Here is a 14427-nt window from a genome sequence, read left to right on the forward strand (position 1 = left end):
AATAGTATAAGTGTCAGAGGGACGGGACGGAAAGCTAAGTTTAGACTTACAAGAAAAATCATCATGCTAGTGCAGAAAAAATGCATGCATTACATTGCGAGGCCGTAAAGTCAACGAGTTCATAGTGGTCAATCGAGTGCCGCAATGTAATGCAACTTGCACGATTTTTCTTACAAGTCTAAACTGGGCTTTCGAATCAAAAGCTAAGAATTGTGTACAGATGTGAATAATGTTTTGCTATAAGGGCGTTTGCCCTTGTTGTCGGAAAGATTCTACAGTTTGATTAATTCGAGTTAACACTTGACAGATGGGCGTGCCTTCAGTCAATTTTCAACTTTGACGTCATAGAAATAAAGCCATTTTTAGTATACCGCTACCCACGTTTACAGATTATGTAAAAACTATTTTATTTGTATGACCTCAAAGTTGAAAATTGACTGAAGGCACGCCCATCTATCAAGTGTTAACTCCAAGTAATCGTACTGTAATATATCTTGCTTTCTCAACTACTTAGCTTACTGAAGTTTCATCATCATCATCCCAGCCTATACATGTCCCACTGCTGGGCAGAGCCTCCTCGAACAGTTAGAGGTGCTTACGCAAAGATTGAAACGCCAGGACTTCGGATTGTTTTAAAAATCTCCTTACAGCAATGAATTGCTTCGTGAAAATGGTTTCCACATTATGGCTTTTTGCACAACATAAACTCGATGGAGGCAAAAAAATTTCCTTTTATTTCGAAAATTCGACTGCTGCAACTTTTTTTTTAATTACGATTACCATGTCTTATTTCAAGAGCAACATAAAGTCTAACACTATCACCTCAAAACTACAGACTGAAAGTTTAAATCATACTTTTGACAGAACAATTAATACTAAGTAAAACCGATAATTAAGGATTTTTATGTAATTATTTTATTGTTTCAAACTGAACACCCTCTTCAAGTGTTAACTCAAGTAATCGTTTAATATTATCTGCTTTTCAACACTTAGCTTACGAAGTTTCATCAGCCTACATGTCCCACTGCTACAGAGTTACAAAGGCTTGTCAGTTTCGCGGTACTGCGGATTGGGAACTTCACACATTTTGTTGGTTTGCAGGGACCTCACATTTTTTCACAAAGCTTGTAAGTTTTAAATGTGAGCACATGAATTTCGAAAAACTCAAGGTGCTCCGGGCTTGAATCGACCTGTACTGCTTGAGAGCGATAGGCAAAGACGTACCACGGCTTTTCTCACTGAAGTTATGACCTTATTTGAGAAGCAAGATAATTTTCACACTTCTCCTTCTAGAAAAGTAACATTTTCCTCCCTGACGACTTTCAAATAAAGTGAAACATTGCAACTTTTGTATTCAAGGCCCTTAATAAGTACTTTTATTGTGATGCACATTTTTTAAACGATAATATGTAAAGCCATGCCTTTTATCTGTGCTGACATTGTTTTTAATAAGGGACAAAATTTGTTTTTAACATAGTTCCTTAATGCTGAATAAGTGATTTAGGGATTATTCGTTCAAATTTCATTTTCGTCTTCTCGTTCTTGAATCGACCTCATTACGCTCACGATTCTACTTTTGCTCAATTGCAGTAATCCTTCGCTACAATCTGTTAATGTTACCCTCATTACCTTTAAAATAACCATTTTGCTTCCTTGTGACACAAATAACTTTTGGTTCCATTTCACCCCATATGCAAAAACGCCACTTAATAATAATTGCATAATTGATTTTGTACGTTATCTGGTGCTCGTGCTCGGTAATGAATGGGTTAAAAGGGTGTTAATCTGGGATAATTAATAGCTTTCTATTTCTGAACGAATTTTCACTTTGCTTTTTGTTATGCATGTGTATTAAGTATAAATACCTGTAGTATAAAAATTCTACCATTACATGAGGACTATATACAATTCAAAACCAATATCTACAAAAGCAATTTTCATTAAATTTATAGTCTTATTGATAAAAGCTAAAACAGCAATAAGCGTAGGACGCTTTTCAATAATGTGTTCCACTTGACCATTTGTTTGATTACATTCGTTTAAATGAGTGCTCTGAACTTTGTTAAAATGAGTAACCTGCGTCTACCCACGGCCACTGCGTCACGGACTCACGGTGATGTCAAACGATTGTTGCCAACTTTCTCAATTTTACTTTTGTAATATGATATGGCAACGGCTGTTAGTGATTCGTTTCTTGGGAATTTGATGCAGTAGGTAATAAAGTTTTTGTTTTGGAAATAAGGGACTATTTGAACTCATATCTAACGGGCAAGGCAGGAGTAGGTATGCTCTTTACAGAGACGATGGCCATTTCCTTGTCGCCCGACACTGTATTAGACTAAGAAACGTTTATTTATACTCAAGTTCAATAAATTACATTCTCCTTGTAGTTGTAGTTGGAAAACGGAAAAAAGGGCCCTGTTAAAGTTGCTGCTGCCACACAACTTGTATTTTGCAAGATCCAGTAAAGGAGCTCTTCTTTCAATATCTCGAAACCTAGTTCTGTTTTTATAACAGACAAACAGGTAGGCAAGCTATCTGCTATGCAAACAGAGGGCGTGTTGTTTATGCGACCAACCTCGACCGGCGCCGTATACTTGCACGACGTGGCAATGGCAACATGCCGTACTGATGTGATGATTATGTGGCCAGGCCTAGACTCACCGAGCTTATTATAACAAAAATGTCGAGATGAACGCACCCACCACCCCAGGTTGGAAGATGGCCTCAGCGTTCTGGGTACATAGTCCCACCCAGCTTGGGAATTTCTCTTCTTTATTCTTTTATCTCAATTTTCTTATACCTCAGCGATACTTCTGTTACGGTACGGTAGACGGCCGTCTTGACGATGCGGCTAAAGCACTCACAAATAAGACTCCAAAACATTTGCCAAATGTATGATTTGTCAAAAGTTCTATGTTACGCAACATTTTACGTGTCTTACCTATAATAATAGTAATAAAAATAATAAAAAAGCGTTTATTCACTCCACCAAATTCCAGTAACACAATCGGTAAATTTACACATTACAGTTGCATTAGATACAAGACTTGTGCAGTGGAGACTGGTGCCTGAACTAGGGGAAACCTGTATGTCAGATCACCAGGCCTCCGAACCACCTATAACAACTTACACACACAAACGTCACGCCTGTATGGCCAAATGGGGTAGGCAGAGCACACGAAACGTTACCGCTTCGGAGCCACTTTTAGCAATTTTAGGTTTTAAGTTTTACAAAAACGGTACAATAGTGACGTGGAGAGTAAGACAGCCGGTGAAATAACTGGCACTTGAGGTATTCCATCTTAGGCCTCTAGGTTGGCAACGCATCTGCAATACCCTGGTGTTGCAGTTGTCTATGGGCGGTGGTGATCTCTTACCATCAGGAGACCCACTTGCTCGTTTGCCATCCAGTCGAATAAAAAATAAATAAAAAAAAAGGTTGCTAGCCTGTCGCCTACGGTATACCTTAACTTATATCCTCAGTCGCCTCTTACGACATCCACGGAAGAAATGGAGAGGTGTAATTCTAACCCGACACCACACGGGTTGATAACTTAACTATAAATTGAATGATAACTTACGTACGGCGGTCATAAAATCGACCCACCTTTTGTACTTATACTGCAGGAGAAGCAGAAGCCACTTTTAAGAATGAATAGACAGTGAAACTACCACGAGGTGAAAAAATCTCGTTTGGAGTAGGTAGGTACAGTTGAACAAGTGGGAAATTTGTATTTAAATACCTCAGAAGGATGGTATCAATAATGTATTTTTGATATCGTAGTGAAAACCAAAATTCGTCAACAACAAATTGTAAGATGTCGTCTTGACAAATGTATTACTTACTTACATTATTTTTCTTCCAAACTCTAGGTATACCTATTCTAAAAAAAGTCGTTACACGCGTCAACTTATCACCGCTCAAATGTTTTGGTAATATTTAGTAATCTCCGGCGAGCTATTGACCCCTTTACACCATCATTTTAATTAATGCGGCTATTATGAAAACGCGGTATTTCTTTACGTACGTAGGTAAGTTTTATAATGATAAAAATAATCATGAAACAAACGACGCCAAACGGAATGTGATGGGGTCGAGAAACTTGAGATACGCATGTTTTGCTAGATAGGTATAGCAAAGTAAAAGTAAGTTGATGTAGTTTTTGATTTTCAGTACCTGGTCGAATCAGAAGTACGCTTTTTCCTGTAGATGTGATAGCTCCAGACGTTTTCAGAAGCTCAGTAGGTACCATCAGCCAAATATGTGGTCTACTCTACACCACCCTAAAGTTGATAATCGTTTGCATGTCACAAAACAATAATGCCAATAGACGTGTCTGTCAACTTGAAAATATGACTTTAGCGACATATTCATTTGATAGAAAGTTGTTTAAAAAATGATAGACGACTTATTTGGCTGAAGGTACAACCACTCGTTTATTAGGTAGGTATTGAATAAGACGTTAAGACTAAGAAAATGGTATGCTGTTCAGGACATTGGCTACTGAAGAGTGTCCCGGCACGTCCTCAGCGGTACTCAGAACTGATCGGCAGACTTATAAAATCGGTATACTATAGTTAAAAACAAATACACTAAACATAATACTGATGTTCTCTCGTCATAAGAGGCTTTAAAATAAAGGGCCCTTTAATAAGATGTCGTCAACATGTATTAGAATCATAATTAATATACAATATAATATATAAAGCACACTAGGAAAGTATACCTACCTAGTTGAAATGGTGGGACGATCTGGAAGTACATATATTAAGTAGAGTGGCTTTAACATCATCTTGACACTCGTCAGTGAGGTAAAGAGGAGGCCTTTTCCCAACACTTAAAAGCCTAAAAATAGTTTGTAAGCTGTTTTGAATAGAATATTATAGCCTGGAATCAGTAAAACTAAAGTAGGTAATGAATTGATTATGAAGTTTACATTTTTTTTTGCGTGCGTAGCAACTTTAATCTTTAGTCTGAATTGATCTTATTATTGAGAATATTTTCTACGTATGTCTTTTATCACGTGCGTCTTGTCGAAATTGTTCTTGTATTTTGAGATGTGTAAGTTTATTATGGATTACTAACTACCAGTACCTACCACATACTTTCTGCATACATTTAGGTACATTATTCGCTGATGTTCTCAGAGCGTAGACCTCTCTCGCGCGCCAACTGTAACGATCCTGCACAAACAAAATGAGAAGCTATCGAAAACATTTTACTATTTTTAAGAAATATTTATCATCTGAAAAGTACCATCTTAGGTAAATTTTACAGCGCATTGGTTTTGTTTTTGTAACTGTAGTTCTTTATTGTTTTATTGATAAATATATAAAGGTATGGTTACTAAAAATCAGTTAAATTATTTTTATTTTTATAAGCATATTCAATCCCAATGAACTTTTAGCAATGCAATAAATTCCACTACTGCTTACCACCGTAAATGTTTTACATCTTCAAACAAATTCAAGGCGTGACCATCTGTGCTATATCACACTGTCATAAACAGTCTGTAGATATTATTTTATTGACGCGACTTACGAAGCCATGACGTCAATGCTACATGATAATCTGCTTGGTCTGAATCAGCTGATAATGTAATCAGTAATCAGTAACTTTATTTGCTAGAACATAGGTAGGTACAATAGTGGATGGTGGTATTTTACATTTTGGTCGCTATGTCTTACCCGCAAATGCAGGTGTACAAATATTTATCTATTTATCCTAAGTAATTTTACTATCCCAATTAAATAAAAACAATATCAAAATTATAATTAAAACAATCCATAACAATTAGTAAATGTCAAAAGATAAGTATAATAATGATGGTGTAAATATAATATGATAATTATATGTAGTTCAGTTATAAAACCAGTAATCATGGTAAATATAATATTGAAAAGTTTCAACCATGAGTATACCCAAGTTTATAAGCACCCAATCTTCTTCAAAGTCAGTCCCTCGCTTATGACATTTCTTGACGATGCCAGCCAATTTTTTTTTAAATCAGCTTTCCGCCAACTCTCCACGTCTCCCTGTCGGTTGCTCTGAACAGGGCATTTCTCAAAAAAATAATACAGAGCAGAATATCCAGATGACTTCAATCGTAAGCATGGGTGAACGGACACTGTCACATGTTTGGAATCCAGTGATTTCTTTGTGTTAACCTCGAGCAAATGTGAAAGAGGGCACACAGAATACCGCGCCACGCTTATTTCCTGCGGTATTCTGTATATCCTCTTTCATGTTAGCTCGAATATTACAGCACCGCCCTGCCACCGCTCTCTGTGTTTCAAGCTTACCTATTAGTTGTTCGAGGCCTAAAAGCCAATCACCCCTGCAAGTCTTATTTTAGTGCCGGATGTCGTTAGTCATCCCATTGTCTCAGTTGGCCATGGGATAGACGTGATACGACGGCCCCGAGATGTCGCCACTGCCAAGGGCGTGCTATACACATCAGAGACGTATAAGGATTTTGATCCCTACACATTTTTCGAGCAGTTCTTTTACTCTTACTTCTGTCTGTTACTGTGTAGTGGCTTAGTCTAGTTAGAAGACTCTTTCTTTCTGTATTTCCCCTAACCTCGTTCAGATGACCAATATCCATTATTGACAACTTTGTTGCCCCTCACTACAATCACTTAACATTCCCTGACCGACAATTTACCAGTGACAGTGAAGCAAATAAAACGCTTTTCCAATGTCTTAATCGACTGAAAGAGGTCATTTTCCTCTATATATCTATAAATGGAACAGCCATCACCTGCTGTCGTATGTGTTGACAGTGGAATATTCCCACCGACCCCGGGTCACCACTATCGCACTAGTGGTATCAACAGGCGTATCCAGGGTTGCCAGCTGTAGAAAACTTGTGACATTATCTATTCTGTCACGTCATAACTTCCTCCTCCTTGTTTTCTGGCGAACAGCCTTAACGGCTGTTCGATTAAATAAATATGTATAAATTACTCGTAGACTATATTCCTCTATAAATTATTTATTACTTAGATGCCAGACTTAACTTTGCCTTTGCGAAAGTTACAATGACGAAGTCAAATTGTCGTAAGTTGTTAATTTGTGTCAAAGTTGACGTGCTTTATCTTTAAGTTCTGGAGTGTGAAGTTAATTATCATTACGTTGGTGACGAAAAGTACTTTGACAATGTTTTGAAACGAGTTTTGGATGACTTAGTTTATTTTATGATTATGAAATAGGGTAGAAAACGAGCAAGTGTTCCGTGAAATCTTACAGAAACGTCGTAAAATATGTACTTTCAAGTCTTGCCAGGAATGAGAAAGCTAGTAAAATAGTCCACATAAATGACTATTTTCAGCAATTTGTATTAAACATAGTTCTATTTTTGAAAAATATACCTTGTCGAGTTTCTTGCCAGATTCCTCTTAGAGATTCTTCAACATTCGTAAGCGAATACTTGATTGAATAGCCTAAATTGAATAGAAATATTTTGACTTTTCCCAATACATATTTAAAAATTAAAAGCAACCCTGAGTAAAGGCCACGTAATACAGTAAACTCAGTTAAATATAGTGCGTCATGTCATGTCACAGTCGGTGTGACAACTCTGACTAATTGTGGTGGAATGATAGTTGCGCTTTACGTAAACGTGTGTTGTAATGTACCTACCGTTAACTTCTTTACATACTCATAGCTCTTACGAAACCATTAACTTAATTCGTATTACAGCGCCTGACCTCCGTACCTACTCTGAGACAATCTAAGTCACAGTATTGACTATTTGTTTTATTTTAAGTAATTTGTAATGTATTGCTGTCAAGCCTAAAACAATATTTCTTATATACATAATTCAAATACGGTGAACAACTTAGCACCGCGTTGCCTTGCCTGTCCAATTCGGGAACTCATTTATCCCCAACCAAACTTATATAAAAGCTCTGATATTTAGGTATCCATTTAAAAGCTTTCGATGTTCGTCTCCATTGTCTGGTCACACAAATTGAGGTCACGGAGCGTCCCCCGTGGCCGCTCGCTGCACAAAGCGTGGCCTTCTTTCCGACAGTACTAATGAATTAATTTTTAAAGTGTAACCCCAATCGTCTGGCTGGCACGAGATCGATTATAGTTCTAAAACTTGCGCCGTTCTAAGTGCTTCGATCACGCCATCGGTGAGACACGAAATGTCAGATTAAATCGCATGAATATAATGAGGTTGAATAAGGATCTTGTTGCGAACATGGTATCGCTAGTCACGCCTTTCTTTGGTTTGCTTTGCCCTTCGCGCACGATATCTCCCGCTGGTATGATCCATTTGTTCTATTTCTTATCCACGTTGACTTATACAACCTTCGCAAGCGCAAAGTTTTTATTGCAAAACTCTATAAGTATTTTTTTTTTAGCTCAAACTACATTGCGTCTAGTTACATTATAAAACACAGAATCTATCAGACATGCATGCGACCAAAAAGTTCTTTACTATTTTCTTATTTTTGAGCTGGCAGAAAGTTTACATACGATCGTGCCGAGTTTATTACCGTTCTTAAAATTACCCTCGTGAAGACCATCAGTTAAGTACAGGGACATGTGCAGTGTCGTGTTGCCAAAGGGCGTTCCAGCAAAGGTCGCACGGTTCCCGATAAGGTCTCGAAGCTCACGCGAACTCTGCTGGGCTACTACGAAACTCGAAACTCGAAGTTCGTGTCGTACGGTCCCTCTGATACTTAAGTATACTATTTAATACGAGAGCGAGAGGGACGGTACGATACGAACTTCGATGTTCGAGTTTCGTAGCAGCCCAGCTGAAACGTGTCCCGACTTGTCACGCTCCGAGATACACGGGTGAGATTTTTTCCGTCTTCCAGTAAAAGGTGACTTGGACCGAAAAAGTCTTGAGCAAGCGCTGGAAGTTTCGACTGGTTACGAAATTGCGTTTCCCAACGAAAATAAATAAAGGATAACATTGATTATTATAGCGTGAAACGTAGAGTTACGGTAGATGGGCAAGATATTCACTACGTCGACGAGTATATTTACTTGGGTCAGATAGCGTCCTTCGAGAACAGGCAGTCAAGAGAAATCGATAGGCGTATCGAAAATGCCTGGAAGAGCTTCTGGTCCATGAAGACGCTAATGAAGGGCAAACTTCCTTTGTCACTTAAGCGCAAACTCGTCGACATGTGTATTCTTCCCATTTTAACCTACGGCGCACAGACTTGGTCATTGACTGAAGCTCATAAGTCCAGGCTCAAGGTTTGCCAACGAGCAATGGAGCGCAGTATTCTGGGTGTTCGAAGAACTGATCGAATCAGAAACACGATACTGCGCTCTAAAACTCGTATCAAAGTCTCGTGGGTGTCAAGACCGCCAATCTGAAGTGGGACTGGGCCGGACATGTCTGCCGCATGCACCCGGACCGATAGGCACGAATCGTAACCGAATGGGATCCGAGGGATGGGCATAGGAGCAGAAGCAGACCCAAGAGGAGATGGCGGGACGACCTGAGCGCTTTTCAGCTCGATTGGCAGGTGCATGCCCAGGACAGGGAAGAGTGGCGGAGAAAAGGGGAGGCCTTTGCTTTAGTGGGACATAATACAGGCTACATAAAAAAAAAAAGATTATTATGAATCTACCTACATAAGATCTCTACACACGTTTTCATGAACCAAAACGTTCTTTCTTACACCTTGTTAATTTTCTTCATGTAGGTACCTGCTCTCTATATTGCTTACTATTTACTGTTTTTTAGTCTTGAGCCTTTTTCAAATGATCCCTATCTTATGTATGAATTCGATGACAGTTGCGCTACACCAGATTATGGTCAATACAATACAATTCAATGACTCTTTATTGTATAACAGAAATGGTAAGCAATAGGCGACCTTATCGCGTAAGAGCGATCACTCCCAGGCAACCTTCTTCGATGTTAGTTTATTGTTTCCAAAAATCTTCTACTCATGAGGGTCGTTTAGCAAGCTGCATAGAAAATGAGATCCTCCTCGTGCATATTTAGATAGCTACTATTCTCTAAGCAGCTTTAAAAGAAAAAATAAAATAAAATCAACATGTATGTAGTTACATTTGCGCCCCCTCGGGAACGCCCGTGGACATGCAAGCACCAGGAATCCTTGTGCGGCTTGATGGCCCGAAGACACGGAAGGGTTCAGACGCAGTTCATCTTACAACTTATGAAACTTCGTGTCACGTAGACATTAGTGGAATAGTGATAGGCATTCATTTTGATTGGGTGGGAGTACAATGCCTATGTTTCATGTTTAGGGGAATTTATTCATCGTAGAAGAAATACTTGTTATACTTTATTTAAATAATTAATCAGTAGCAGCTTAAAACAATGAGCACGTGGACGTTAACGCGTGCAATTTTTTTTAAAAGCCCGTTTTGGAATCCCTAAAAAGTTGAAAACTTTTTATTTCCAAGTAGAAATTGCAACCCGGTATGTTTCTCAACCCGGCCGGGTCCGCCGGGCCCGGCCGGGTTTGTGTTAGCGATGAAACTTTTATAGTACATTGTGTCTTAAGGGCGGTAAATAAGGAATTACCAACGAGAGTCTATTAGTTAATGAGTCGATGTTCGTAATTCTCGTGCGACATACAATGTTTTCCATCACATTTGCGAGTAAAATTGTATATTTGTAAAAGAATAACTAATACTTTTTCAAAAATTGCCGATACCGCTGATTGCGCTCTTGGCAGCGCCAGCTCCGCTTTACTCCTTATAGTCTCTATTTGCAAACATAGTATTAAAATGAGAAACTAATAACGCAGCTTAAAGTATTAAACGTGTCATAACAACTTAGATTAGATAGATACCTAGATAAACTTTGGTAGCCTTTGGTTGGTATAAATGAAATGAAATGATTTATTTTGCTGGAACATCACAGGTGTTACTTTGTGTTGGTGTAAACAAAACAAATTCTTATTTGCTAAAAGAAAAGTATTATGTTTTTTCTTAAACTTTGGCTATTAAGGCTAGTGAGTGTTAGGTACTATTACTAATTGAGCTAATAGTGAAATCTTATAGGCTAGGCTGTACTGTAACTGTAACTGTAGACAAACAAACTTGTATAGTCTTAACTAACAAAATGTAACGTAAAATTGATTGTCGCGCGCCGCGCGGTTTGCAAGATCTGTCGCCTAAATTGAATCGCCAAATATTAATTAAAAGTTACTTGGATATAATATCGATCGTCAAATAATTATATTGGGTTTCAAAATAAAAAAAGGACATTAAAACTGAATGACCAAACAATATAAAAATGTATATCTAAAAATTCTTGTTTAATAACTGAAAAATTATATTAATTATCAAATTACGTGGCAGTCATGGTTGTCCCTTTCTCTGGCCTTACGTTTCGTATTAGTATGGATGGATGGTGATGAGTGATGACGATGGATGGTAATTTGAATAAATTGAAAATAACGAAGTTTTATGCCGTAAGTATAAGCAAAAATGGTCGGTTCTCGCACTTCACCGGCCGCTTACGCCTATTTAGATCTAGAAAGCTGAAATTTCACTTTTCTGAATTTCCACGGAATAGGGAATTCAACGGACGAAGCCGCGAGTGCAGTGCAAGCTTGTTGGCTAAAGCGGCAATCACATTAAGACGACCGATGCATGCGCCATGTGACCGCAACAGAGAAAAGAACTCGATATTCGACGAGCGACAGCTGCAACCATATTGTGGCCACCGCATTAGGTGGACAGACTTATTTGTGAACACGACACTTGTTGGCCGAAGCAGTGGTACGAGTAAATAACGAATACGCTTTTCCCCATTCCTTCAAGGCTTCTGCCCAGTGTGCTCACTTCTTTCCCGCTGTTATCGCAGTGTCCCAACAGTTATGCATGTCCACCACGCTTTCTAATGGTAATCGCGTGACCGGCGGCACGCCAAGCCACGCCATCGGCTAATTTGCTCGGTTGCGTGTCAGAGTATAATGCCGCGTGGCACGCTACGGCTACGACCATCCCCTCGGATGCTTCATGCTAGTGTGAAGAGCGTGAATACCTCGCAGTGGTTGTTAAAGTAATTTCTGTGTTGAAAGAGGGTTCCGTTAGCCATGAGCATGACTGTAGGTAGGTACTCGTAGTCATGCTATCATGATATAGGTTGGCAAAATGTGAAGACAAGACAACATTTGGCCAAACTAATTATTATTTGATACAATAATTAATTTATTGCTTCTGTTATGTAGATAAGAGTTTTCAGAAACGACTGATTGATTCCCTCTACAATAAATAAATAAATATCATGGGACACTTTGATAACAATTGAACTAGTCCCAAACTAAGCAAAGCTTGTACAGTTAAGTATAAAAATATGAACTTATTCAAAGTTTCAAAAATAAGTACCGCACTCTTATTCCGATGCAATAAGGCCGTAGTAACATATTTTTGAGTGGTTCGAATAGATACTTATTTTTGCACTTACTGTACTATAGATACTAGTCAACGGATCAACATACTTCTATAGATAAATACATGGGTCCCACTGAAAAACAGCAGCGTTGCGGCTTGCCGCAACATTATGCTGAGTAGGCCCCAATTTATCCCAACCCGGGACCTCAAGCTTCGTAGTCAAGTTCTCTAACCACTTGGCCATCCGGTCGCCTTAACACCGTCTGGTCTTGTAATATATACAGGCAGATTTGTTTTCATTGGTACTGCTGTGATAAAACTGACCTTGCTAACGACTCGGTTTATGATTCACCAGAATACATATCTGATAATCGTAAGCAGTGATAGAGACCTGCCAAGATACACTGAAAATTATGGAGTGTTATGTGGATGACATGTTTGTTATCTATTGCTACATTATTTCCGTTCTTTATTTTTTATATTTCGCTGTTTTTTTTTTTTACTTAGGTAGGTTACGTATCTTCAACTTTACTTAAAAAGTGGCCCCAACCTTGTTCTATTGTAACAATGTATTATTTAAACCAATAAACTTATTTAATTTTCATTTCAACTGGATTCATTTTTAATCCAATTAAAAAGCATGACATTTGACATTGTTTTTATCTTACTGAATCCAACCAATATCATTTCATATTGATCGCAATCTGCATCTTGTCTCGCTCGCTTTAAGATGTGGAAAAGTTACGACGATTTTGATTAATGCGTTTGATCGATTTTATGGAAACACATTTATGAGTGAGTAACTCGTATCGTAACTAAGCTTATTGCACCTACACTCTAAGTCATCTAGTCTCTACAGTGCAATCATATCAAAAGAAAAACGAACACGGTGCAATGTAAGTGACGATATTTAAAATGATAAATGATATTTGCATGTTATATTGATTGTACAATATAAGATAATAATCATAAAAACAAGAAAATGGTTAATATTGTATGGTAATTTATACACTCCCCATTCAAACGGCTGCAAAAACTGGATTTTTAAATAATTCAAAACCCTAAGGAAGTGAATAACCGTAGTTTTGCATAACACATTTTAATGCAAGGCTTATCTTGGTTGAATAATGAGAGCAGTTCGTGGGTAGAAATGCGACGGTGACGTGCGACACGCGATGCGCGCGCGCACGCGATGGGACTGGGGTAATCGTTGAAGTATCTACCGGATTCTTTTTCCTTGGATCTTCAGGAGACGAAGTCCCGAGATATAATAAAGTAGAAAATGTCGAACAATGATCATAATCAAAGCAGTAAGGGAGACAACGGAACACGAATATTAAAGCCAAGCTGAAAACATTTAGCTTCAACACTTTGGAACGTTGCACGAATGACTCGAATCTGATACAACTTAATGCTTTTGGGGTAATAACAATCAACGTCAAAATGTAAAGAACCTTGAATTATTTCAGGCAACAATAAAAATCTAGGCAAACTTACTGATTTCAGTTCTCAAGTGGACGTAAATAATCGTCATAACGGTACCCAGGCACGAACATCCGCAAGAACTGTCATCCTAGGTGACTCTCACAGAAAACATTGGAATATTCGAGTACCTACTGTAAGCGTAAGCGTAGCCTGGATCTAAGAGAAATACTTTGGAAACACCGTTAACATTCCGCAGTCATTAGTTATAGAACTTATAGATAACGTAACTCCTTTTCAAACAGCAATGGTATTCCAACAATGTAAAAGGTAAAGCTTAAGGTGTCCTTATCTCCTCGCACATCGTTGCAACGCGTCAGCCATTGTTAAAACTCCATTATTGGAAACTCGAGTTTGGCCTCAAACCGACGGTACCGTTCAAGAGTACCTAACTGTTAACTTTTTAGCGCTCTAGATTATGAGACCGCCCAGAATTCGACATCTTTTTTGTTTCGCGGCGTGTAAAAAATCGTTAGACTTGATGGAAAGATTACTGGAAGCTTACTGACCTTTGTGTCTTGATCTTCTGTAACGATCCGTGTTTTATCTCGTTACCAGATTGCTCAGGTCCTTTTGTATCGATGCTTACT

General features: G+C 38.4%; 1 protein-coding gene across 1 annotated transcript in view; it reads left to right on the top strand.

Moving 5' to 3' along the window:
- Pits (Protein interacting with Ttk69 and Sin3A) overlaps positions 1–14427 on the top strand; it is a 127319-nt gene that overhangs the window by 67285 nt on the left and 45607 nt on the right. The gene's annotated exons all lie outside the window — the stretch shown is intronic.

This window comes from Choristoneura fumiferana, chromosome 7 (assembly GCF_025370935.1).
Source record: "Choristoneura fumiferana chromosome 7, NRCan_CFum_1, whole genome shotgun sequence".
Classification (NCBI taxonomy): domain Eukaryota; kingdom Metazoa; phylum Arthropoda; class Insecta; order Lepidoptera; family Tortricidae; genus Choristoneura; species Choristoneura fumiferana.